General features: G+C 36.7%; 1 protein-coding gene across 1 annotated transcript in view; it reads right to left on the reverse strand.

Moving 5' to 3' along the window:
- LOC131684915 (beta-1,4-mannosyltransferase egh) overlaps positions 1-26,374 on the reverse strand; it is a 70,328-nt gene extending 43,954 nt beyond the window's left edge. Inside the window, exon 1 of the mRNA XM_058968169.1 lies at positions 25,717-26,374. The gene's annotated coding sequence lies outside the window, so the exon portion shown is untranslated. The remainder of the gene's footprint in view (positions 1-25,716) is intronic.
- Between the last annotated feature and the right edge of the window lie 1,281 nt (positions 26,375-27,655).

Genomic DNA, 27,655 nt, shown 5'->3' on the forward strand with positions numbered 1-27,655 from the left:
ACACAAATAGTTTCATGAACTTATTCAACTTATTAAAAAACTGACTTCAATTTGAACTTAAGATTTACTCCTGGGTAAAACCTCTCGTCATACGAGGAAGTATCTTTCTTCGATAGTAAATCACCATTAATTCCAAGAGTGAAAAACAAATTCCCAAATGTCAGTTTTTTTGTCACTTTCCCCTTTTATTCTGATGTGACATTGGAACCCCGCGCGAGTCAACTCAGTGCGGTTTGCGCTAACCATGGCCATCTCACACATTGCCTCACTCGAATGACTGCAAGTCTTTTGTGCGCACGGGATCTACCTAGGAATAAAACCAGTTAATGTTTGAGTTAAAATTAACATCTCGCGACGAGCTCAGTCGTTTCCTCGATGTCTATCGGGGTGAGGGTACGATGGGGTTTGTCACAGTTTAAGATTAATATTATGAGTAATTTCTTAACGCCATAAAATTCTTACAAAAAGCTGATAACCTTGCAAAACCAAGTAACTTTTGATAGGTCATTCAAACGACAGTTGGTTAAATAAGATTACCGAGGGGGCTAAAAAGTGTTGTCCAAAGATGCAATTCACTTTTCTATTTTGCCTCACATTACCCCACGCAAGAAATGCTACGTCTATGCAGATGGATGGTTTCGAAGAGCGATATGAATTTGTGTTGATCTTTGATCCATGCTACTTGCCGGACTCGATTGGTTCTAGGTTCACTAATAAAAGCATTTTCCTCGGCGGAGGTCAAGTTCAACCGTTTATCACGTGGGGTGGGGGAGATAATTAACTTCTATGGTATGTTTAATTCCATTTGTGCGTCCTCCTTGACACGAGCAAGTTGTTTTTTTCGTCTTGACTAAGCGCTGTACCTCACATATGTGCATTTGTTTCTTCAAATGGAGGTTGGATAAAACGCCTTTTTGCTGTTCTGACTGAGCGCGACAAAGCGTATGGTTGGTTGTACGTAGTAATTGACAAAACAGTTGGTGAGTTTTGTTTTTTATGGTTTACGTTAAAATTTCATGAGTACACATTTGCTGTGATACAACTATTCATTAATAATCCACACAAGGTGATGGATGCAGTGAGGCTATTTCACAATTTTAACAAAATAAATTCTGTTGAATATGTTACTTAGTTTGAATTAAAATAAAAGTCAAATTTTTCCAAAAAACTTACACCTACTTAAAGTGAATCAGATACCTATGTATAGTACGTGCTAAAAATGTCATAACAAATCCACAAACAGACACAGTTCAGTAAATTTGTCGCATTCCCTGCCGGCTTCCGCTTACCAATCATACTGTACCAATTAACCGTTGTGTGTTGTGTGTACCTTTTTAAGTTTCAATTAATTAAATTCCTATGTTTTATCCATAGCTGGAAATTGAAATTTTGTGACAACTTCACTAAGATAAGTTTTTGGATTAATAATATTGTTGATATAGTAAGGGTGGAAGTGAGGAGGGGCTCCTGAATTTTTTTACTACGTAACAGGCCGACGTGGGTACCCGGGTACCCACAAAACTAAAATGCCCATAACTAAGGTAATATCCAACCGATTTCGATACTTTTGGTCGTTTTGGATTGAGGAACTCATCCACTTTTGGACTTGGTAAGAATGAATCGGGTTACTTCATTCGGTTCCCGGGAATCCGGGTTTCCGGAAGCAGGTTCCAGTGCTGGGGTACTATTTGCGAACTTCAATGGAATACTAGCAATATGGGTATCAAAATTCTTGGAATTGCATCAGTAGGCTGTATCTCGTGGTTTTGGAACCATTTGGTGATTTAATCCCGGAACGGACATTCCGGAGCAGGTTCCCGTGGGACCGTGAGTGGCCATTCCATTCCAATTCCATTTTTCAAATTGCCATAGGGTCCCGTAACAATAAAAATAGACTTCCGAGACAATTTGAAGAGTTTTGATACTCATATTGCTAGGACATTATTAAAATTTACAAATCATATCCTAGTACTGGAACATTACTCCGGAAAATCCGGATTACCAGAAACTAGATCCATTATTCCGGTTCTGTTGTACAGAATCAAAAAGTGGACGAGTTCCTGAATCCAAAACATCTAAAAGTGTCAAAATCGGTTAAAGGAAGCCATAGTTATGAGCATTTCAATTTGTGGGTACCCGGGTACCCTCGTTGGCCTGCATAAGGTGTTTTTTTTGTTGGACACATAACTGTTAAGGACACAGCGAATAAAAAAAATCATGAATCTGCCACACCCACGACGACACTTCCATCCACTCGCTATATCTCCGAAAAGCAATTCGTTCCTGTAACGATATACGACTTTTATTGTTTGTACTACACTCGAGTAAACTCATTTCCCCGATATGCAGTTTCTTTCTACGAGTTACATCGTACGACGATGGGGGTAAAAATCAACCCCCATAGGTGCGAGTATACCTGATCTATACACCTTTGTGGCGTGCCGGGCTGTACCGTGCTATATATGCTGCCACTATAACCTTTCTCGCCGGTGAAACCTAAAAACTAATTGCTCTTGTTTCGTTTCGTTTGCTTTGCTGCTGCTGTATGTTTGCCAATTTCTGCTTGAAATTTAGTGCGCCTCTAAACGAAAATGAACGGTAGCTAGCCTTTTTGGCCGGAGGTTCAAAATTTGAAATTATTGCAACACACCAGGTAAATGTTTTCGGTTTGGAGTTTACTAGACGCCCCTGTAAAATTGATTGGAGTTCGGTGAGCATTGACTATCTGTTGTCATTCGTGTCTGTCCTTCTTGTTTGGCTTCGAGGTGACAATGTTAAATGTCTCTGTGCGTTTGGTTTTGTTTTGGTTCCATATATGTCTAGACTCAACTACCCTAATGATTCTTGTATTAAAGATTAGAAACGGCGGAGCTAGTTTTGGTATATATTTTTGAGTTAGATCTCACAGATTAAGCGGTAGTCAGCTGTTTTCGTCCGCGTCCCTTATCGCTTATTTTTATAAAGTGATTCATCAGCAGTGCTATCTTTAAAAATGATCCACCTCGTATATGCAACTAGTTTTTTCCGATCTTATGTTAATGCAAATAATTAAGCACTTTTCATTTCATTATATTCTGTAAGGGAACATGTATCCGCCGGTTGATGCCAATCGAGCTGACTCTTTTTTTAGGCTGAGCAAACTAATTTCTTTGTTTGTTTAGTGGTTGTTTGACTAACTAGGAAGCTAATCCACTGGGCATTTAATGCGCGTGGGGAATACGCATGGTCTTGTCTGAGTGAATGATGATTTTTTAATTATGTACAGGGGGCGCCAGCTGGATGTATCCTTTTTCAACATCGAACAACTCCGCAATTTTTCAACCGATTTTCACAAGTTTTTTTAGGATATTTTATGCCATTTATTATAAACCAGGTTTAGAATACAACGTCGATCAAATGACATTGCACAGCATTTCGGGCTTAATAGCAGCAATTTCAGCTCGTATATTAGTATCTTATATTCATTGTACGTGCAGGTATGTGCGGGCGTAGGGACTTCGCAATCGTGTGTATCTTCGCGAAGGGCTCGAGCATTTGTACGTTAACGTGTTCGATCGCTTGTGCGTTTGTATGTCGCGTGTGCTAACGTGTATGAACTTCGCGTGTATAAATTCTATTTCATAACTGTGTGCCTTTCGCATATTCGCGTGTGTTCTAGAATGATTGCGCGCGGACCGTGAATCTGATGTTTAATTTTTTGTGTACGGTTCAGATTCCAGACGAAAGTGGGATCTTCCATATCATTAGAGTTCCCAGCCATGTCGCCGTGTGGTCTAGTGGATATGAGCTTTATTTTTTTCGATTGGTCCAACTGAATGTATGGACCTAAGTTGCTAGAATGAAGGCTAAAGATTTCCGGACGTGACCGGTTCATGATCGCGCGCGTTTGCGGGTTCACGTTCGAGACCGCGTTTGTAACTTCGTAAGTACTAAAAAGTTCACATAATTACCGGAGTGTTATCAAGTTTGCGCGTTTGCGAGCATATGTGTGCGTAGATTATCGCGAAGGGCTTAAGCGTTCGTATGTTGACGTGTTTGTCGCGTGTGCTCGCGGGTATAAATTTGATTTCAAAACCCTGTCATTCTGATATTTAGTTTTCGGTGTACGGATCACATTCTGACAGGGAGTGAGTTACCCCATATCACTAGAGTCATATCGCCATGGAACGTCTTGTCTAATGGATATGGGAGTTATTTTTTTCTTAATTTTTCAATTTTATTTTTTTATTAATTAACATGGACCTAGACTGTTGGCACCGAGGATAGAGACTTCCGGAGGATCCTGATTCATGATGGCGCGAGCGCGGGAAGTTGTAGGTTGACGATTGCGCGTTGGTAAGCCTATGAGTGCTGAGACGTTCGCCTTATCACCGGGGTGTAATCATGTTTGCGAGTTCGTGGGCGTAGGTTGCTTGGAAAATCGTGAGGGGCTCTAACGTTTGTACGCTGACGTGATTTTGTAACATAATTTCGTGTGTTCTCAAATGGTCGCGCGAACCGTGAGTTTGATATTGAATTTACGGTGTGCGGTTAGAATTCTGGTAGAGAGTGGGATTTATCGATAGGGTTCCCGGTCATATCGCCATGAGACGTGTTGTCTAACAGGTATGAGCGTATTTTCTTAATTAGTCTAGCTGAAGGCATGGACCTAAGCTTCTAGGATCAACGATAGACTTCCGGACGTGACCGATTCGTAATCGCGGGCGCGAGGGCATTTTTGTAGGTTCCCGCTTGAGACCGCGTTTGAGAATGTATGAGTGTTAAGATGTTCACTATCACCATCTTTGCTGACCCAGCTGAAGGCGGGTGTAGAATGGCAGTATAGGACTCGAAAAGAAGAAATAAAAGACAATATATGAGAGACGTAATAGATTAGATAGGTACAAGATGCAGCTGAAATTATGATCATCACATGAAAGACATACATTAATACTTCAAACTCTACTAGCATTTGAATAGCCGGGCACCACACATAGCACATCCTTTCTCAATTATCTATTTGTTACTGGTTGATTGTTGGTTATGAGCGGGTAAATAGAGGAAAGGTATATAACAGAAAAAAGGCTCGTATCAGCCGACCCGGCCTCCTCGATACACCACTATGGAGGCGTATTGTAATCAACATCTTGAAGCGGGTTTCTTATATCTATCAAATTCTGAGTAGTCATAATGATTGGTGGATTATTAACATGAGAACTAATTAGCCTCTAGTAGTAGAACTTGGTGCAAATAGAGGGCAGTATACAGTTCCACCATATGCGAAATTCGGGTCAAATAACATTCGATAGGTTTACCGAGAAGATAAATTTTGCTGTGCTTAACAACCTGCAACGTTCTGTCACCACATACATCGGGTTCCTGGGTGAGATGAGAAACAGTGGTGAAACTGTGTTGTTTTAGGTGGTCCGCGTATGGTCTACCTTCGGGGGGTGAGTCTGCGTTGTACGGTGTAGATTCGCAGTTTAAGCGATAAGCAATGAGTGGTTTGATGTGCTGTAATAGAGTGGGCCCCGACATACCTTTCCAGCACGCGCTCATTCCTACTCGTTGTAAATATAAAAGGACCCACGGCACAGTGAAGCTAACGCATTGAGTACTGTCTAATTAACAAAATAAAAAAAAACTGTACACACCAAGCCTAGTACTAGAATTTTTTGGGATTGTGGGAAATTGTAGACATAAGAGAATACATTTTTAAATTCTCTTGAAGAAAAATAATCGCGTCTACAGGACATGTTCGGTTCATAGTGTTTCCAATTCAAAACATAATTTTTATATGACTGCTTGAATTTTGTTCCTGATTTGTATGCAGTATGTATATACGTCGGTCCTTCAACACATGTACCGGGACCAATGGCTTTACTTCCCTTCCGAAGGACGACGTGACCACAGATTTTTTACCTCAGAAAATCTCAACGACCTCGGCTGCGAGCTCAGAGCCATTGGGGTAAGTGAAAGTCACGCTCACCATTCAACCACCAGCGCCATCTGAATTAACATATTGTTTTTTCTTAAAAAAAAATGAGGAAAGAATTTTTTTTAATTCATTGAGTATATCATCAGAATTTTAGCTGTTTTCCTTGAAATGAAAAGAAAAACATTTAAATTTATAATATTTCAAATTTTTACACTAAGACCCCCGTTCGCGTATATATTGTGATTAAAATTTATGTTAGAAGACGTTTGTTATCATCCACCCGCTGTTGCTCGACATTCTTTCGACAATTAATCGGTTATGAGACTTTCACACCAACAAGGACAGTTGGCGGCGTGTGTGTGAATGGACAAAAATGAGTCTGGTTTATGATAGACTGGATGGTGAAACCAAGTTAGTCTTGGGTCATACACATTTGGAGCAACTACAAAATTATTGGAATTGATAAAATTTGCGTGAATATTAGATATTATTATTTTCATACGCTCACGGGATTATGGAACAATGCGGTGTCCGTCTTAAGACGGTATGAGACAACATGCCAAATGATCAAATGGCACAAATCTATTTCATTTTTAGAAAACTTTAATACAAGGACCGATATTCTACAAGAGCTTAAAAATATCTAAAAGATAATCCAAGAATCCACTTCCTACGTGAATGAGATTGATTGGCATTAAAGAACGCACAGGATTACGAGGAAAATAAAGCAAATGAGGACTCGAGAGTCACAGAAAAGGCGTTAATAAGGGGATGACAACTCTAAACTCTACATAGCTTTTGTTAAAACATCGCAAATTACAAATTCCTGCTGGGAGTAGAAAAAATGTGTAAAATAACTTCTCATTGCTCAAAGTCATCGTTTTCAAACAGGATATTTTCGGTTAGAATTTCGTTACGCCCAACGCATTTCATGCCACCCTTGGTAGAGGTCAACACACAAAAAAATTAAACAAGGCACAACAGAAGCACGTGAACGTTAACGCAACCCAATTTCTCAAACAGCCTCGTGCCTAGCAGTGGGTTACGCCGCTGATGTCATCGTTGTCCTTGTGACTGGTGATTTTTCTTTCTTCCTTTCTTTTCGGTTAGACAGCGCAGGCAGCCGTGTGATCATCAATAATATATCCAAACAATAAAATTTCCAAGCTACGCGACAGTCTAACTAGACCGAAAGTGAACCGATTCTTTTTTTCAGTAGTGAGAACAGGAAATAGCGACGCTGTCAAATGGTCCTAAAGCCGCTAGTATACTAGAGCACTCTAGTTAGAGTGTGGCCAAGAAGCCATGACGTATCCAAACGAACACGGAATTTGACGTATACACAATAGAAATACGTCAAATTTCATGTTCGTTTGGATACGTCATGGCCTCTTGGCCACACTCTAATTAGAGTGCTCTATAGTATACTGCTTGTCTATTTACTCGTAGTCTGGGAAATTGGTGCTAGTGGAATTAAAAAGCGACAAAAAAGTCCTTAGTCCCAAGTGATTATGTTGCGCTAAACCGTCCGTGTATCTCGGAAAAGGGTAAAAAGTTTATAGCTGAGGTTCAGAGTTTTTTGTTTCATTTTTTGCCGATTCCAAGGATTGTTTCTTCTAATTAAGCCCATAAAACTTATTTGTCATGAAAAGTAGCACAGTGTTAATTATTGTCACGTAATGGACCTAATATAGTTTTTAGGTTCGATGCTTCTTAAAATTCTTCATTATTATTCATTTATTCTACCTCACGTACTACATATGTCGTGATATTCTTTTTTTTTTAAATGTAGTGCAGATTATACACAGTATCGGGTTGTAGTATGAACTATTACGGCTACGATACAATTTCAGAACTGTTTTGGTGTAAATGCAAAAAATGCGAGACGTTTCTCTATAAGGCCAAGACCATTGATAACTCTAAGGTATAAGCATAGAGAAATGCATTTCAAGGAGGTAAAAAGTTACACCTCTAGAACAGGAAGAAAAATGTCACCAATTAAACATTAAAATTCCTATAGTGTCGACGACCGGAAACAAAACCACAAACTCATCCGTGAGTTTTGCCAAAAAATCCCATGCCTCAGCACGCTTGATCCGTCAACATTTCTCAACACTTGCTATAATTAATGGATACCTTGAGAAAAAAATGAGGCAAAATATAGCTTGCTAGCACGGGCTAGCAAAACACACCCCACCAAGTAATTCAATTTCGATGTCCGTGGCGACGCGGTGGTATCCGAATTAGCTTGAAGAAAGAAGAGCAAAAAAAATAGCAACTACTGCGGCATTAGCTCACCGCCGTACCGGCTAGTGGCTGGCAATAAATGTGAATCAGGCAGGCAATTTTTCTGCACTGCAAGCAAGAAATCGCCATCTAAAAGGCCGGTGACTCAACCGAAGAAAAACGAGGGAAAGCGTAGGTAAAAAAAAACAATATACTCAAAATTGACATAATAGACAGCCCCCGGTGTGGCACGGCAACGTCGCGTGTGATGCAAGTGTCGATCCAGATATCCAGAGTCCATGCATATGGGGTGGAAAATTTCACCTTACGTGAGAAAATCAACAAATCACTGATCGAACCATTGAAAGTTCTTCAGCAAATTCTACACTATTATCAATAAAAATAGATAAAAATTATTGAATACTAGAGAATTGATATTTTCTTGTTGCGTCCTAACCAATACATTGATTATTGACGGTAATAATAATGGGGTAATGTTCAGTTTCGATAGAATATTTAGATATAGAGACAATGAAAACATATGTTTACAGTCAAATTTCCGTGTCCAGAACCATTCAGTCAGCCGCAGCTTTGGATCGCGTGCATTGATGAGCATTGCGGTCAAACCAGCAACTCATTAACTATAGTCACGTCATTCGGAAACCTGTTCGCTGGTGGCATATTAATTTACAACTCACTATTCAAACGACCTAGGTAGGTATGCACACAACTGTACAAGGAAGCTGAATGTAGTTAGTTGGTTGGGTCGAACTGGCCATCGGGTTTTAGAATATTAAACAGAATGAGTTGGTTCTGCGCTGTTTGACTTTAATGAACCAATCATGTTTATCGACTCAAACCCTAGGTAGAGGAATCTGCAATATCTACCTACTTTAGTAGAAGTAATTCGGCATAGATCTTTGATAGGGGCCTAAATCGAAAGTCTACTAAAATACTACAAGATAGAGGTGAAAATTTGTTAAGTACGTCTTAGTTCGATTTAGAATAAAAGATAATAAAACGGCGAAACAAAGAATTCCACTTTGGCCCTTCTTTTTTTTCTAAACACCTATGCATAAATACAGGGGTTTACCCCAATTTAGATTCTGCATTATTTACAAAAAGTTTCGATTCAATTTGGCCTGCGTTAAGACAGACCGAGCTGAGTGCCATAATTTTTTTCTGGTATTTTTCATGTTAAAATGCATTTTTAGATAACTTATCATTAACGTGGCAAATTAAAGACCACTTATTTGCTTTCGTTTGATATTTGTATTCCCAAAAATAATTAGATGTGGCTGTTGCTGGTGCTATGTTGGATGCGATAGCGATTTTAGAGCATGTATCTCTAAATGGCCCTTGGTCCTCTTTGGCTTAACACAGGCCATTTGGTCCTCGTTAGTAAAATAAGAACTTCTGTGCAAACCGGGACATCAGTCTCGTCTCGATCAGTCGTTTACGGTACACATAAGTTATGTGTCATTTTTTGGATCTAGTGTCTAGCTAGCGGCCCAGTTCACTGTTAGCTACTGACGAGGAGAATCTGAAACACAAAAAATATGACTTAATTTGAAATAGATTATATGCACCTATGCATAAATACAGGGGTTTACCCCAATGTAGATACTGCATTATTAAAAAGTTACCGAACAAATTTTTTTTCTGTTGCCAACAGAAAGCTGTAATTTGCGGTGGTCTAAGCTATATAGGGCTTTGGGCCGTCCACACGTTAGTAGCGCTTCTCCTGTGGTTCTCGAGTAGATTCTTTTTTTAAATAAGACTATGGAGGTTTAATATCCGCTTTTTCTTTGGGTTATAAAAATTTGGGAAGCCCAGGTGAGCTGCGTACAAGGCAATCCATTTAAAGGGCGAACACGAAATTATTGCGACACCGAAAATGTCATGCCAATTTTCTTATAATATTTAAAATCAAACCAAAATTTTAGGGTTGTTTTATACATATATTTACTTCAAAAATCAAAAGAAAAGTTAATCGATGGAGCCTTGAGTGTAAAATTGAACGCATTTTCGCTTGATGCCCTCCATCAAAGTCTTTACAGTGTCATCCGGTACCAGTTTCTCAGTTTTTTTTCCATTTTCTTAACATGTCCTTCTCGTCTTTGACTGTCTTCTTGCTCTTCCGAAGTTCCCGCTTCATCATTGCCCAATACTGCTCCACCGGGCGCAGCTCCGGACAGTTTGGCGGATTCATGTCTTTTGGAACAAAATGGACAGAATTGGCCTCATACCACTCCAAGACACTTTTAGAATAGTGGCATGATGCCAAATCTGGCCAAAATAGCGGAGCTTCGTCGTGCTGCTGCTAGAACGGCAAAAGGCGCTTCTCGAGGCACTCAGATTTGTAGATCTCGCCATTTACTGTGCCCTTTGTCACGAAAGGCTCACTCCTCAGTCCGCAACAGCAGATGGCCTGCCAAATGAGATATTTGGAGGTGAACTTCGACATTTTCTTCTTCCTAAATTTGTCGTCTACGTAGAACTTGCTCTTGCCGGTGAAAAACTCCAACCCCGGAATTTGCTTAAAATCGGCTTTTATATCCGTTTCGTCGTCCATTACACAGCAGCCATATTTTGTCAGCGTCTTCTCGTAGAGCTTCCGTGCCCGAGTTTTAGTCGCCGATTGTTGCCGCTCATCGCGGTTTGGGAAGTTCTGTACCTTGTATGTATGTAGTCCAGCTCTCTTCTTTGCATTCTGGACGTAGCTCTGCGACATGCCGATCTTTTTAGCCAAATCACGGCTTGAGACGTTGAGATTTGCTTTAATCATCCGCTTCAACTTTCCCTCCGTCTTTTTGTTCTCCGGTCCCGGTTTTCTTCCAGCTCCTTTGCCGTGGTCCAACGTCAACCGCTCCTGGAACCGCTTCAACGCTCTGGAGACGGTTGAATGGTGAATGTTCAACATTTTTCCCAACTGCCGGTGCGACAGGTCAGGAAATTCCAGGTGCTTGGAAAGAATTTGTTCTCTCGACTCGCGTTGGTTCACCTCCATTTTCGTTGAATCGAAAAACACGACTTCGAGTTTGATAGCATGTAAACAATACACATCAATGAGAATGCGTGCAAAATTTGGTTGATTTTTACCCAATGGTAAAAAAGTTATGCCCTGTTGAATGTGTCGCAATAATTTCGTGTTCGCCCTTTACCAAATGCGCACCCTCAACTGTTTCATTATTTTCCTCGGAATTCTGTACATTCTCAGATGCCACCCAATCTCTTTCGCGAATGAAACTTTAAAGTCCCTGGTTAGGTTAGCCTTTTTTAGATTATCTGTTGTCGATTTACAACCTTTGTTGGAATGTTGATCGTTGGGTAAAATTCTCCAAAAAGATGAGGTAGATTTGTTCCATCTGAAAGTTTTGCAGCTCATCTTATCCTGATAGAAGGAACATCAGATTATTCGCTACACGCACAAATTTTTGGCGTATTTCGATTATTTCACAGTGCGTTCATGAAGTTTGGTCTTACCAAACTGTAACACGGGTGGCGTCGTGAAAACTGTCGTATAGAAGTTGACGACAGGTAAATGTAGCATCCGATGTTGCCATTAAAATGTATTTGATCCAAGAATAATTTAATTCGCCAATGTTAAAGTCTGATCTGATATGAAACTGATTGGAGAATAGAATATTGAGTTAGGGACCATCCAACAATTACGTAAAATTGCCCATAATTAATCTCTTTAATGTAACAAATCGTCTCAAATTTCTCTATCCTCTCCTCTCGTATTACGTAACACATTAAAAAACCTTCAGTAAAAACATGTTACGTAACGTTCTAGCTTACTCCACCTTCCTCATATGTCACAATTTTTCGTACCAGACACCCCCCCCCCCCCCCCCCTAAAAGGCTTACGTAATGTATGAACGGTTTCTCACAACTTTATTTTTTTTAATTTTGTGGTCAAAAACGTTTTCGAACATACTTAACTTAAAAGTCGTGTAAATTTGTATCTATTGATTCCAAGGAAGGCAGATACAAATTGGAGGAAACATCCAATGAAATGCGAGAGCGGTTAAGGTGACAGCTGATTACCAAAACTATCAGACTATTGATACCGGTGTATTGCGCATTTTGCTGTGAATAAATAATCAGTTTTAAAGAAACTTAAATGTAAGTTATACAGAAACATAAATGCAAGTTTTACAGAAACTTGAATACAAGTTTTACGGAAACTTGAATGCAAGTTTTACGAAAACTTGAATGCAAGTTTTACAGCAACTTTAAAGCAAGCTTTACATAAACTTAAAAGCCAGCTGTATACAAACTCGAATGCAAGTTTTCTAGAAATTAGTAAGAGTTTTACAGCAATTTTAAAGCAAGTTTTGCATAAACTTGAAAGCAAGAATTTTATTTACAGTAGAATTCCGTTTTTGGCAACAATTTTATTTTTTTCAGTTGCCAAAACCGGAACCGTGCCAAAAAAGGAAACTTATTTTTAAAGTTTGGATTTTCAATTCACGACTTCAAAAATGTTTCAAGGATTTTTAATCATATGTGAAATGAAATGAGATGAAAGAAAAAATAAGCAAATTCAATTTTATTCATGATTTTATCAAATTCAGACGTCGTACAGTGGGGTAAGCTTTCGCAAAACCTCTACCGCCCTGGGTATATATCCTGGAGGATTAGTGTCTTTAGCAAAGCATCTTAGATGGAAATGATCATTATTTTGACAACTTTGGTTTTAATCTAGATAAGTAGAAACTGATTTAGATCAGTTCTATCTTTTGATAGAGGTGTTCTATCAAAAAACTTTCTTCGGCAAAGTTGTTTGTTTTGATATTTCTAACACATGTACTGAAGACATTTATACTTTATAACCTATGTAGATGGCGCTACATGCCATTAAAAAAATACTCGATTGTCGGCACCCAAACATGGTCGGTTGTCGGCACCCAATTTTTTGTGGCAAATGCTCTCAATAACCTAATCAATATGGGTATTTTGGAACGGGCTTTACGAATAGATGCCAGAGATCGATCTTTGGCACCATTCTGAAAACCAGGAAGGCGACTTCCGGTTTAGCGTTTTACATTTACATGAAGAAAGCCCACCTGTTCGTGTTTTCACCGCTAGGTAGTACCGTATATACCAGATTGAAGCTTTGGTAATTGTACTGAATAAATTATTATTGAACTGAATAAATTTTCTATAATAATTATTGGTATTGAACTGAATAAATTTTCATTTTCCCTTTGAATCGTGATGATCATCATTCATATTTTTCCATTTTTAGTAAATTTTTTTAGGGTGCCGGCAACCGACCACATTTTTCAAAATGGTAAACAGTTATCATTTTACTAAATTGTTAATAACTTTTTTTAAGTTGACAAATGAAATTAAATTCTTCGATAAGTTATTAGCTAAGGCCTCTAGCTTTCTATTGTTATGCTTATTCCCATATATTGTTTAATTGGAGTAATGTTGTGAGCCAAAAACAAAAGTGTTCCGGCAACCGAAAATGCATGCCAAAAACGAAATCTTACTGTACTTGATTGTACGTTTTATATTAATTTGAATGCAAGTTTTATATTAACTTGAATACAAGTTTTATATTAACTTGTTTGTAAGTTTTATAAAAAACGTATACTACCTTGGACACAAGATTTAGAAACATGCATACAAGTTTTTATAGACTTGTATATAAGTTTTATAGAGATTTGCATGCAAGTTTTGCAAAAAATTACATAAACTTGGATGCAAGTTTTACAGAAATTTGGATGAAATCTTTACAGAAACTTAATTGCAAATTTTACAGAAATGCAATGTTTCACAGATTTTACGGAACCTGAACGCACATTCCACAGAAACTTGAATGCAAGTTCTACATAAACTTGAATGCAAGATTTATAGAAGATAAAATACAAGCTCAATATAAACTTGAACACAAGTTTTATAGAAACCTGATTACAAGTTTTGTATAAACTTGATTAAAAGTTTTATAGAATGCAAGTTGTATGGAAACTTGAATGCAAATTGTATGAAAACTTGAATGCAAGTTTTATTGAAACTTTAAAGCAAGCTTTAAATAAGCTTAAAGTAAGCTTTATACAAAATTGAATGCAAGTTTTCTAGAAATTAGTAAGTTTTACAGAAATTTAAAAGCTAGTTTTGCATAAACTTATATGCAAGTTTTATATAAATTTGAATGCAAGCGTTATATGTACTTGAATGTAAGTTGTATATTAACTTAAATGCAAGTTTTATACAAAACTTCAACCTTAGAGACTTGCATACAAGTTGTATAGAGCCTTGTTAACTTGAGTTTTATAGACTTGTATACAAGTTTTATAGATTTGTATACAAGTTTTACAGAATCTTGAAATGCAAGTTCTACAGAAACTTGAATGCAAGATTTATAGAAGATAAAATACAAGCTTAATATAAACTTGAACACAAGTTTTATAGAAACCTGATTACAAGTTTTGTAGAAACTTGATTAAAAGTTTTATAGAATGCAAGTTGTATGGAAACTTGAATGCAAGTTTTATTGAAACATTAACTAAGCTTAAAAGTAAGCTTTATACAAGCTTGAATGCAAGTTTTCTGGAAATTACTAAGTTTTTGCAGAAATTTAAAAGCAAGTTTTGCATAAATTTGAATTCAAGTTTTATATAAATTTGAATGCAAGCGTTATATGTACTTGAATGTAAGTTTCATATTAACTTAAATGCAGAGGCGATGCGTGGTTTCACCGTTAACCTGTTCAATGTACCACAAAGGCCCTCAAAACGTCACAATCATCTCTAATTCGACTCCATGAGACGTTTTTAGATCAGCTGAGTATTTCTTGTTTATCTCTTCTGATGTTACTTGGGTGGGTTCGACGTCCGACAAAATCGTCGATTCCATCCAACATCTAAAGAATAGGACCAATGAAAGATGTTCGTCGACGGGTTTTCTGTTCGCAAGAGCTGAGCAAAACAAATTTTTTGTCAGAACCCACCGGTGAATTCTCAAACAAACATCTATTCTACCAGATTTAAAAGAGCAAAAAGTACACTGAGACTTTCGAACGCTTATCACGAATCAGTTACATAATTCAAACGAATTGTTCCATAAAATACACGAATGTCTTTATAATTAATATGAACAATTTTTTCTGAAGAATCCCCAACATAAATATGAACCAAAAATTCATATCGCGAATTTATTCGCACATCTGCTAAAAATAGATTAGATGCTTTAATTTCGTGAACAAACTGAAAACATGGCGACTTGATGGACGAAAATTTTTGTAATTTTAAATATTTTATGTACATTGCACGAAATTCATATAAAACGAAACTGCGATGAATTTCGTGAGTAGTTATAAATCAAGGTATGATATGAATTAACTTGAAATGTAGAATCTTGTGTTTTACACACAAAGAAATATTCGTCCTTCTGTATAATAAAGATTGAAATATTTGTCAACCGGTTTAAAGTCTTCCCTCAACTATTTCAAATGGGATATAAATTTGAATGTTCCTCGTGCAATTCATTGAACCTAGAAAAAAAAAAAATTTCTCGTGAAATATCGAAGGCATATTTAACATCAACCCGTTCATTATTCCAATAGAACACGAGATCATTCGAACAATCCCTGGTTTGAGTTTATGTCCATTTTCCACTCTCAGCAGACAAGTTTTCAACAAACAATTTATTGGAGCAAAAGTAGTCGGTTCGTTATTATTGTTGAACCAACGAAACACATACGCGCCTAAAACCAATATGCCCCAAGTGCAGCAACATTTGTTCAGGCTACCAAGAAAGCGTTCGACCGACTGTTATGAACATACGGCGCCAGGCGCTCAAAAATTATAAATCGTTCTCGCTTGCACACCATATGGACGCTATAGCAATGCACGCTGGTTCAATATTTGACTTGAACCGGTGAACAAGGAAATAGAAAAAGCCGTCGCCCATGGCACTCTCGCTGCTGTTCCGGCCGTCGCTCATGCAGCTGCTCTATCCAGAGCATGCAGTGAGAGTATGAGATGCGTGCATGGCTGAGATTGAACCGTTCATGGGCAGAAAGAAAATTTTTGAAATGTACTTGCTTGGTATGTTAGGTTGGTTTTGTCGTTTGGATCAAATTGTCGAACTTCAAGGTTGGCAGATTATTACTTTCATTTAAATTAATTTGAGTGCTGCTGCTATTAATTTTGACTGAAATGGATTTCGGGTCAGTTTTTGTTTACCTGTTCAATGAACAGGTTGAACGTACCGACGCGTCGCCTCTGCTTAAATGCAAGTTTTATACAAAACTTGAAATTTAGAGACTTGCATACAAGTTGTATAGAGCCTTGTTGCCTTGAGTTTTATAGACTTGTATAAAAGTTTTATAGATTTGTATACAAGTTTTACAGAATCTTGAAATGCAAGTTCCACAGAAACTTGAATGCAAGATTTATAGAAGATAAAATACAAGCTTAATATAAACTTGAACACAAGTTTTATAGAAACCTGATTACAAGTTTTGTGGAAACTTGATTAAGTTTTATAGAATGCAAATTGTATGGAAACTTGAATGCAAATTGTATGGAAACTTGAATGCAAATTGTATGGAAACTTGAATGCAAGTTTTATTGAAACTTTAAAGCAAGCTTTAAATAAGCTTAAAAGTAAGCTTTATACAAAATTGAATGCAAGTTTTCTAGAAATTAGTAAGTTTTACAGAAATTTAAGAGCACGTTTTGCATAAAATTGAATGCGAGTTTTATATAAATTTAAATGCAACCGTTATATGTACTTTAATGTAAGTTGTAAATTAACTTAAATGCAAGTTTTATACAAAACGTGTACTACCTTGGATACAAGACTTGCATGCAAGTTTTATAGACTTATATGGAAGTTTTATAGATTTGCATGCACGTTTTGCAGAAACTTAAAATTTACAGAAACTTGGATACAAGTTTCACAGAAATTTGAGCCAACTCTTTACAGAAACTTAACTGAAAGTTTTACAGAAATGCAGTGTTTAACAGACTTTACGGAACTTGAATGCAAATTCCACAGAAACTTGAATGCAAGTTATACAAAAACTTGAATGCAAGATTTATAGAAGGTGAAATAAAAGCATAATATACACTTGAATGCAAGTTTTATAGAAATTTGATTAAAAGTTTTATAGAAAGCAAATTTTATGGAAACTTGAATACAATTTATATGGAAACTTGAATGCAAATTTTATAGAAACTAAAGTAAGCTTTACATAAGCTCAAAAGTAAGCTTTATACAAACTTGAATGCAAGTTTTCTAGAAATTAGTAAGTTTTTGCTGAAATTTAAAAGCAAGTTTTTCATAAACTTGAATGCAAGTTTTACATAAATTTGAATGCAAGCGTTATATGTACTTGAATGTAAGTCTTACATTAACTTGAATGTAAGTTTTATATTAACTTGAATGTAAGTTTTATATTAACTTGAATGTAAGTTTTATATTAACTTGAATGTAAGTTTTATATTAACTTGAATGCAAGTTTTTTATACAACTTGAACTTTAGATACGTGTGTGCAAGTTTTATAGAGCATTGTACACTTATATACAAGTTTTTTCAGAAACTTGAAATTTACAGAAACTTGGATGCAAGTTATTTGGGTGAGATCTTTACGGAAACTTAACTGCAAGTTTTACAGAAATGTAATGTTACAGATTTTACGGACACTTGAATGCAAATTTCACAGAAACTTGAATGCAAGTTCTACAGACACTAATGAGATTTATAGAAGTTAAAATACATAAACTATAAACTTGAATGCAAGTTTAATATAAACTTGAATGCAAACGTGCATGATTGCTGAGGAATTCCATGAGAAACCGGCCGACCGCAAAATATGACCAACGTCGATTCGAACGAAACTTTGCAGGTGTGTTCGCTGTATGAATCTCCATGATATTCTCTGGCAATTGGAATATTTTGATACAAGAGTAATTTTTCAAAAGGGCGTAAACGTTTCTACGTGTATGAATTTCAAATTTTTTTTTGTTCGATTACTGTATTTTATACAGCAAAACTATCTGAGAACAAATTACAGGGAATGAATACTTCTGTCCGAAAAAAATATACACTGAAAAAAATGTTGTGTCATTTTTCAAAAAAACCAAAATTTATGATAAAAATTTAAATTGCGAAAAAACCCATTTTTTTTAAATTTTTTTATATTTTGTTACCAAAAACCTAAAGAGAAAAGAAACATTTTGATTGTGATGGCATGATGGAGAAAAAATCGGTAAAAAAGTTTTTCTAACAATAACTTCGTACATGTTTTTAAATTTCATACTAATTGACATACTAAATTGTAATTTTATTACAGAATATAATTCTAAGCACCATTTAAAATCAAAATGCATTTAACAAAAATCTTCCAAAATGCGATAGTTTTCGAGATATTTGAAATTTTGCTACTTCAAAAACAATTAATTCGTGTAATTATGCTCTTTTTAAAAATTATTACCCCATCAAAAAATGTCAAAAATTTAATGTTTATTGTTTTAAAGACGTAAAAGCAACTTTTTTAGTGTATTTGGATCATGGAGAAGCTTTCAATAAAAAAGTTTTCCTAACAACATTTTTTTATAATTCTTACTATTTGCAGTCAAAAATACAATTTTCTTTTTGAATATTTTCTAAACGCTATTTTAAATCGAAATGCTCTTAACAAAAAATTTCTAAAATGTAGTATTGTTATTTATTTATTTATTTATGTTTATTACCTTCACCAACAAGCCCCTTGGCCCCAATGGTGGTTGCTTAAACTAATTACATTTTAAAATTGACAACATTTTCGCTTTTATAGCATTCCGCGTCCGGTTGAAGTCGAAGGCCGTCGCCACACTGTTAAAAATTCGTTGGAGTCCGGTTACAGCGCTCTGGCAACCATAGTTGGTTCTCCTGAACGGAACTCGCAGAAGGGAGTTATTACGTAGAGCTCGAACGCGGGCTTGAAGATCCAGACGTCCGAGGATTGTAGGGCAATCCACTCTGGCAGAGAGTAAGTCCGAGACGAACAGGGCTCGAGAGCAGTCCCTCCGAATGCTGAGTGTATCGAGGTGTATAAGCTGGCAACGGTTTTCATAGCTCGGCAGCTGAAATCTGTTTCGCCATGGGAGATGACGAAGGGCGAAGCGTATGAACCTGCGTTGGACAGCCTCGATTCTGTCAATCCCGTTCTGGTAGTACGGATTCCAAACAGCTGAACAATATTCTAACGTTGAGCGGACCAACGCGCAGTAAAGCGATTTAAGACAATATACGTCCCTGAAATTTTTCGCTATTCGGAAGATGAACCCAAGCTGTCGTGATGCCTTATCCACGATGTATGACGTATGTGGTTTGAATGTTAATGCCGAATCCATGATGACTCCGAGATCTTTGATGTGAGAGTGTCTTGGAATGCTCGAGCCGAAGAAATGGTAGTTAAACTGAGTCGGTTGGCGTTTCCGCGTGAACGTAACGATTGAGCATTTGCTCGGGTTTAAAACCATTCTGTTTTGATCACACCACGTGCTAAAGCTGTCCAGATCCCTCTGAAGAAGCTCGGCATCGGTTTTATCCCGTATTTGTTGAAAAATTTTCATGTCGTCGGCGAAAGATAGGCGGGGTCCTTGTAATGTGAAATTGACGTCATTAAAGTAGAGGAGGAATATTACTGGACCGAGATGGCTTCCTTGTGGTATGCCGGATGTAGCGAAGAATGGTGCAGATAGACAGTCCTTAATGCTGATTTGGAGTTGCCTTCCATCGAGGTAGGAACGACACCAGCGCAGAAGTTGTCCATGAATGCCGAGTTTGTCCAGCTTCGCTATTGCGATATCATGGTTGATTTTGTCGAAGGCCGCAGATAGATCCATATAAATAGCATCGGTTTGCAATCCGTCAGTAGTTCTCGAGATATTTGAACTTTTGTTTTAACAACACAATTATTTTGTTTTATTACGGCCTTTTCATAAGTTAGTCGCGTTTCTCCATCAACAATAATAGGTTTTTCAATAGGCCCGGAAACTTTCGTGCAACTTTCTTTTTGACATCAAGGCGATATTGTAAACCATTTGAAAGTTACATGAAAACAACCAAAATATATTTCAACCATAGGGTCTGTTGATTAAACAATATAGCTGAATCATATGTTGGTTGTTTTCATGTAACTTTAAAATGTTTCACAATATCGCCTTGATGTCAAAGAGAAAGTTGCAGGAAAGTTACGGGCCTTTTGAAAAACCTATTATTGTTGATGGAGAAACGCGACTAACTTATGAAAAGGTCGTAATAAAACAAAATAATTGCGTTGTTAAAACAAAAGTTAAAATATCTCGAGAACTACTACATTTCAGAAATTTTTGTTAAGAGCCATTTTATTTAAAATGGCGTTTAGAATCATATTCAAAAAGAAAATTGTACTTTTGACTGCAAGCAGTAAGAATTATACAAAAATGTCAAAAGTTGTTGCTAGGAAAACTTTTTTATTGAAAGCTTCTCCAGGATCCAAATACACTAAAAAAGTTGCTTTTGGAAGATTTTTGTTAAATGCATTTTGATTTTAAATGGTGCTTAGAATTATATTCTGTAATAGAATTACAATTTTGTATGTCTATTAGTATGAAATTTAAAACATGTACGAAGTTATTGTTAGGAAAACTTTTTTACCGATTTTTTCTCCATCATGCAATCACATTCAAAATGTTTCTTTTCTCTTTAGGTTTTTGGTAACAAAATATAAAAAATTTGAAAAAATGGGTTTTTTCGCAATTTAAATTTTTATCATAAATTTTTGTTTTTTTTTTTGAAAAATGACAACATTTTTTTCAGTGTATATTTTTTCAGACAGAAGTATTCATTCCCTGTAACTCGTTCGCAGATAGTTTGGCTATATAAAATACAGTAATCGAACAAAAAAAATTTGAAATTCGTACACGTAGAAACGTTTACGCCCTTTTGAAAAGTTGCTCTTGAGTCAAAATAATCTTATTACCTGTGGAAAATATTTAGTCTTGCATGACGGTGAAACGTGTAAAGTTTCATTGGAATCTAAGATGGTCGGTTACTATTTTAAAGATTTTCGGACGGATCTTCGTAGAATTCCTCTGCTTGTAAAACGGGCATCCAAGTTTAAGGTAAATTTGCATTTAAGATTCTATGAAACTTGTATCCAAGTTCCTTTGGAATTTGCACCCGAATTTCTGTAAAATTTGCCACCGAATTACTGTAAAATATGCTTCCAAATTTCTGTAAAACTTACATTCAAGTTTCTGTATACATTTCAATAAATCTAATCAAAAGATAAAATTTCAATAAAACATACACTCAAGGTTAAATTTGCAACCAAGTTTCAGTAAAACTTGCATTCAAGTTTCTATAAAACTTGCACTCAAGCTTCAATGAAGCATTCAAGATTCTATAAAGCTTACTTTTAAGTTTCTATAAAATTTGCATTCAAGTTTCTGTATTCTAAAAAACTTATATTTAAGTTTCTATAAAATTTACATTCAAGTTTCTGTAAAACTTGCATTTAATTTTACATACAATTTGCATTCAAGTTTATAGAAAACTTGTATTCAGATTTCTGCAACAAGTATTTAAGTTTGTGTAAAACTTAAATTTAAATTTCTGTAAAATTTGCATTCAAGTTTCTTTAAATCCAATCACCAGTTAAACTTTCTATAAAGCTTGCGTTCAAGTTTCTATGAAACTTGCATTCAAGGTCCCGTGAAACTTGTATTCAAGATTCTGTAAAACTTGCATGTAGATTTGTCATCATGCAAGTTTTACGCAATTATGTTGATGTATGTTTTAGTGCAAATTTCACAGAGACATGAATGCAAGTTATTCAGCATCTTGAATGCAACTTTTGCAGAATTATTCATGTAAGTTTCACACCAACTTGAATCCCATATTTGGGTGCAAGTTACACACAAATTTGAGCGCTTGCATGCAGGTGTTGCACAAACTAAAACTCAAGTTTCAGGCTAACTTGAGTTCAAGTTTTACATAAACTTGAATGAAACTAACACAATAACTTGGGCGCAAATTTAAAAAAACACTTGGGGTAGTTTTACATAAATTCGGGTGCATGTAACACTTGCTAAATTGCAAAATTTACGCAAGCACGCAAACTCGGGCGCAGTTTTTACACAAATTTGGGGGCAAGTTTTACAAACTTCGAAACAGTGTTGAACCCGCTTGGGCACAAGTTCAAATTTCTGTAAAATTTGCATTCAAGTTTCTATAAACGTGCATTCGAGTTGCTGTAAAAGTTTCATTCAAGTTTCTGTGGAGCTTGCGTTCAAGTTCCTGTAAAACTTGAATGTGCATGCATAAATGCAAGTTTTTATGCACTAAATTGGATACAAATTTGACACTAAACGTGGATGCAACTGTAACAAAATCTAGAGGCAAGTTTTACAGAACCTTCAATGCAAGTTTTACAGAAGCTTGGATTGAAGTTTTACGCAAACTTGAATGTAAGATTTATACGTATTTTGGTGCAAGTGCTGAGGACAAATTTTACTCTAACTTGAGTGCAAGTTTTACACAAATTTAAGGGTTTGGATGCAAGTTTTGCAAAAACTTAAATAATCTCGGTGCAAGTATTACACAAACTTGGACGCAAAATTTACCCAAATTTGTATGGAAAGGGGGGCATGGGGCAAATTTTGCATATTCTTCGGTGCAAGTTGTGCACAAACTTAAATGCAAATATCGGTTAAACTTGGATGATAGTTTTACACGCAATCTGTAAGCTTGTTTGCATTCAAGTTTCTGTAACACTTGCATGCAAGTTTATGTAACACTTGCATGCAAGTTTACGTAACACTTGTATGCAAGTTTATGTAACACTTATATTCAAGTTCTTGTAAATCTTGATTTCAAATTCCTGCAAAGCTTGCATGCATATTTGTCTACATACAAGTTTTTATGCACTTACTTAGATGCTAGATTTACACTACTTTAAAAATCCAAGTTTTTCACTAAAAATGGATGCAAGTTTTACAGAAACTTGATGCAAATTTTGCAGAAACTTGAATGCAAGTTTTACATAAACTTGAATACAATTTTCGTATAAACTTTAATGCACAAACTTGCGTGCAAGTTTTAAACAAACTTAAGTACGTGGAAACAAGTTTTGGTCACACTTACACTCGTTTCAGACAAACTTTAGCTCACGTTGTACATAAACTTGAATGCAAGTATCACATAAACTTGGGGCACGTATTACACAATATTGTAGCCGAAATTTACACAAACTTTGATTCAAGATTTACACAAATTTAAGCGCAAATTTAAATAAAAAAACTCGGGCGCGTATTTTGCACAATCTTGGAAGCAAGCTCTACAAAACTTTTGCGCGATCTTGCGCACAAACTTGTACGCACAGTTTTACACAAAGTTATGGTAATTTTCCACAAACTTGGGTGCAAGTTTAACAAAGCTTAGAAGATGCAAGTTTCACAAGAGCCTTTGATGCAAAAGTTGCACAAAATTTTAAAAATTTATACGAAAATGTACACAAACTTGAAAGCGAACTTGTACGCGCACAATCCTACATGCAAGTTTCACACAGCCAAGCGTGTATGGACACTTGTGCAAGGTTGTACGTAGACCAGCATAAAAAATTGTACGCAAATTTGACATGCAAGTTTAAAGGGCAAATTTGTATTCGTGCTTGAACGCAAATTGATACACAAACATGTGCACACGCGTATACACACACCTGTGTGCGAACTTGTACACAAACTTGCTATTTAAACGTCATTTATATGTAAATTAACATCAAGTGTACGTAAATTCACCTATAAAGTAACCAAATTGTATGCAAACTTTAACGCAAATTGGAATGCAAGGTCAAAACGCCAATTTGTATTCGTATTTGAACGTAAACTTGAACACCAACGCGTGTAGAAGGTTCACTCAAACTTGTATACGAACTTATTCACAAACTTGTATTATCACCTGTACGCAATTTTGTATGGGAACTTGTATGCGAAAGTAAAATTGCGTTAAGTGTGCGTTATTTTGCATACAAAATTGGGTAATTTTACACCATCAACCCTAGTTTGCATACCGTATATATCTAGACACATGATTGTCGATTTACCCATAAAATATTGTGCATATTTTGCGTCAAAAATTGTTTTGAAATTGTAGAATTGGCCAAATTTCATAAACTAATGATCTCATCAAGGCAGATTATTAGCCGTGCTATTTATTATACATTCAAGTTGAGCCTATAAACCTGAAAAGTAAAATCTTGACCGAACGATAGTTTTTAACTAAACATTAATATCAAATATTCTAGCTAACCATTGTTAGTGGAATGTTCAACATCTAATCAAATCGTTTACCAACCCAAACGAATAAAGCTTTGTTTATCTGGAAGTATACCCTGCTAATTAAACCGAACCCATCATCATATACAGGATAAAGATTGTAAAAATAAACACCATTCGCAGTTCTCGGATTTTCCCCGACTATTTCATATCGGACAACGCTCGAACCACGAGCAAGATCTTTTATATTTACCCCGTAGCGCGGCTGATTCTACTTCTATGAAATTGTCGATCGTGTGCTGACTTGTGCCCGAATTAAATTTTTATTTTATCTCCCATTTACCATAGCAGATACAATTCTAAAAATTAAAATTCCCATTTTACAAGTGCCAAAATCTTTGCTAGACACCAGGATCAGCCGATTGGCACCCGTCCGGCTAAATGGTGCAAATCTCAGGCACCATGTTTAGGATGACGGCCGGCATTGTAAGCTACCCGCCGCCGTCCGTGTACAATCATCGGTGGTGGAAGCTATTTTTGGACCAAATGCCTCAGCTTCAAAAAAGCAAATACTCGTTAAAAGATCATTTTCCTTTGCTTACTTACTACACCTGATGTGGTGGCATCGAAAGAGAAAGTAATTGAGCACTGATCGCTAGGACTTACCCGATTATTGCTGTTGTTGCGGGGCGCGGAAGCATCAATCAGCGGGCAGTGAAATTATGATTATTGCTTCTGCGAACGAATTACACCGAATGCGATTGTTTACATATTTTGAAAATCTACAAACTATGTAAATCTGGGCGGAAACGAAAACTCTCATTCAACCCACCAAACCGACACCAGTGTTCATTGACCCTTGCAACGTCCGGTCTCCGTGGAGTTCATTTTTTATGGTGGTTATCTTTTAATGCAACATCAGTGGTTGGTAAGCCCTGCTCTTCGATTTTAATTATTCCGAAAATTACGGTATACGTTCTGATGGATATAATCCAAAGTACCACTTGTTGGAAATCCTGGAAATTTATTTTTTTTGTGCTACATGATTGAGTAAATAGTTTGATAACTTTTGTTCGCTATGTCAATTTGACTAAAAATATTATGTTCTGTTGACATAGTCACGATTTTACTTAAAATTTATAAAAAAATAAGTTCAATATTGTTAATTTCGAGTACGGCTTTTGTACCAGAAAACCCCACACTTTATTAGAATACTTAACTATTATTCAATCGTTGAGTTGAAATAATTTGCATTAGAACCACTGGCTTAGCTTGCCATTAATGAATGTGGGTCAACTACTTACCGTCGAATAAGCTTCCTGCTGGGGACTATGCAGTCGATGAGCTCCTTCGTCCACCGGTTCCTCCCGTTGCTAAGCAAAATACTTTTTTCAAATACTTAAGTTCTCGTCTCACGAAGCAGACAGTAATCTATCATTTCCTTGGAAAATATGCTTTCCTGCTAGATAAATCACTTGATCTTTCCCACGGTTCGCCTTCCGCGCACTATCACTGTTTCTTACCAGCAGATAAAAAACTTTATCGAAATCAGAGGAAATCTACCGAAAACGTATCCACTGAACCCCTCCCGTTTTTTATTCTTTCATCCAAACGTTGACAGATTCACGTCAGCGGCAGCAAAAGCAGCGGAGAAATCGATCGATAAAAATTTGCTCTTCTTCCAATGTATTATCACTTCCTCACAGTGCGATTTCGGTGCGGTCGGTCGCTTTTCCGTAATCACCAGCTCTGGGGCGTACCGGAGAACACTTTGCTTCAATCTTCCCGCAGAGATTAACGCCCAATATCGAACGACAAACTTGTTGGTTGAACTGGCTAGGAAAATGAAACGACGCGATCCGAGCTCGCGATTTTCGTACGACGCACTCACCAGCAAACCGCAGTAGGCTACGGGCGAAAAACTCCAACTACTGCTATATGCTGCTAGTCGGTCGCTAGCCGTCCATTCAGTAGTATCGAAAAAAAAAGATCTCACAAACACACTTGCAGTTTCAAATAACTTTTTTGTATGTCGATTGACTGGTAGCACTGGCAGTCAAAGTGACACAAACACCCGGTTGAAAAACGATGGGATCGAGGGGGAAAGATCTTCGATTTATTTTTTCAACACGCTACCGAGAAAATATTTATCGACGATGTTAAAACTAGCTAATGGCAAGTACATCATGTTATTTACATTACCCGAATAAAATTTTACAATAGCAAACTTTACAAACAATCATAAAACAATAAATATTATAGTTATTACTGTTTCCACGTTGTTCGACGCAGCGTTCTCGCAGTAGATTTACAATAAAATTTAATGTAACACTCAATTTTACTGGTCAGTAAAAAACAAGTACAGAAAATTCACATTAAATATTATTGTTTTCGGGAACAAAATATACGGACAAAATGGTTTTTTAATGTTAAGATACATAACCACCCCCTTTTTGCCTTTCTCAATAGAAAGGTATTGCAATTGCTCTGAAAACCGACTTTTTAACGGAGGCCCGGAGGGCCGAGTGACATATACCATTCGATTCAGTTCGTCGAGTTCGGCAAATGTCTGTGTGTGTATGTATGTATGTGTGTGTATGTGCGTATGTGTGTGTATGTGACCAAAAATGTCACTCATTTTTCTCAGAGATGGCTGAACCGATTTTGACAAACTTAGTCTCAAATGAAAGGTGCAACGTTCTCATAGGCTGCTATTGAATTTCTAGTGGATCCGACTTCCGGTTCCGGAATTACAGGGTGATGAGTACAAACACGCAGAAAATGTCGATTTTAATAAATTCTGCAATGAATGTATAAAGGTGAAAATTCCAAAATATGACCACAACTGCTTCGATTTGTAGTATTAGATCACTAACATCCATTCAAAGTCTATTTGGCCACATTGGCCACCATCATCGGTTCCGGAAGCCCCGGCGGAAGTATCTAAATTCAGAATAACAGTCACATCGGTTTTTCGGAGATGGCTAGACCGATTCGACTAAGCTTGGCCTCAAATGAAAGGTATTGCGTCCCCGCAAATGGCTATTTAATTTCATCCCGATCCGACTTCCGGTTCCGGAGTTACAGGTTGTGGCGTGCGATCACATAGCAAATTGTGATTCAAACCGATACTCCGATGAAAGCAAAAAAGGTAAAAATTTCGCTAAAATGTCTCTCAAACAACTTAAATTTGCTGTTCTAGGTCACCGACGGCCAACCAAACTTTCGTTGACTACATTGACC

The sequence above is a fragment of the Topomyia yanbarensis genome, chromosome 1, assembly GCF_030247195.1.
Source record: "Topomyia yanbarensis strain Yona2022 chromosome 1, ASM3024719v1, whole genome shotgun sequence".
Lineage (NCBI taxonomy): Eukaryota > Metazoa > Arthropoda > Insecta > Diptera > Culicidae > Topomyia > Topomyia yanbarensis.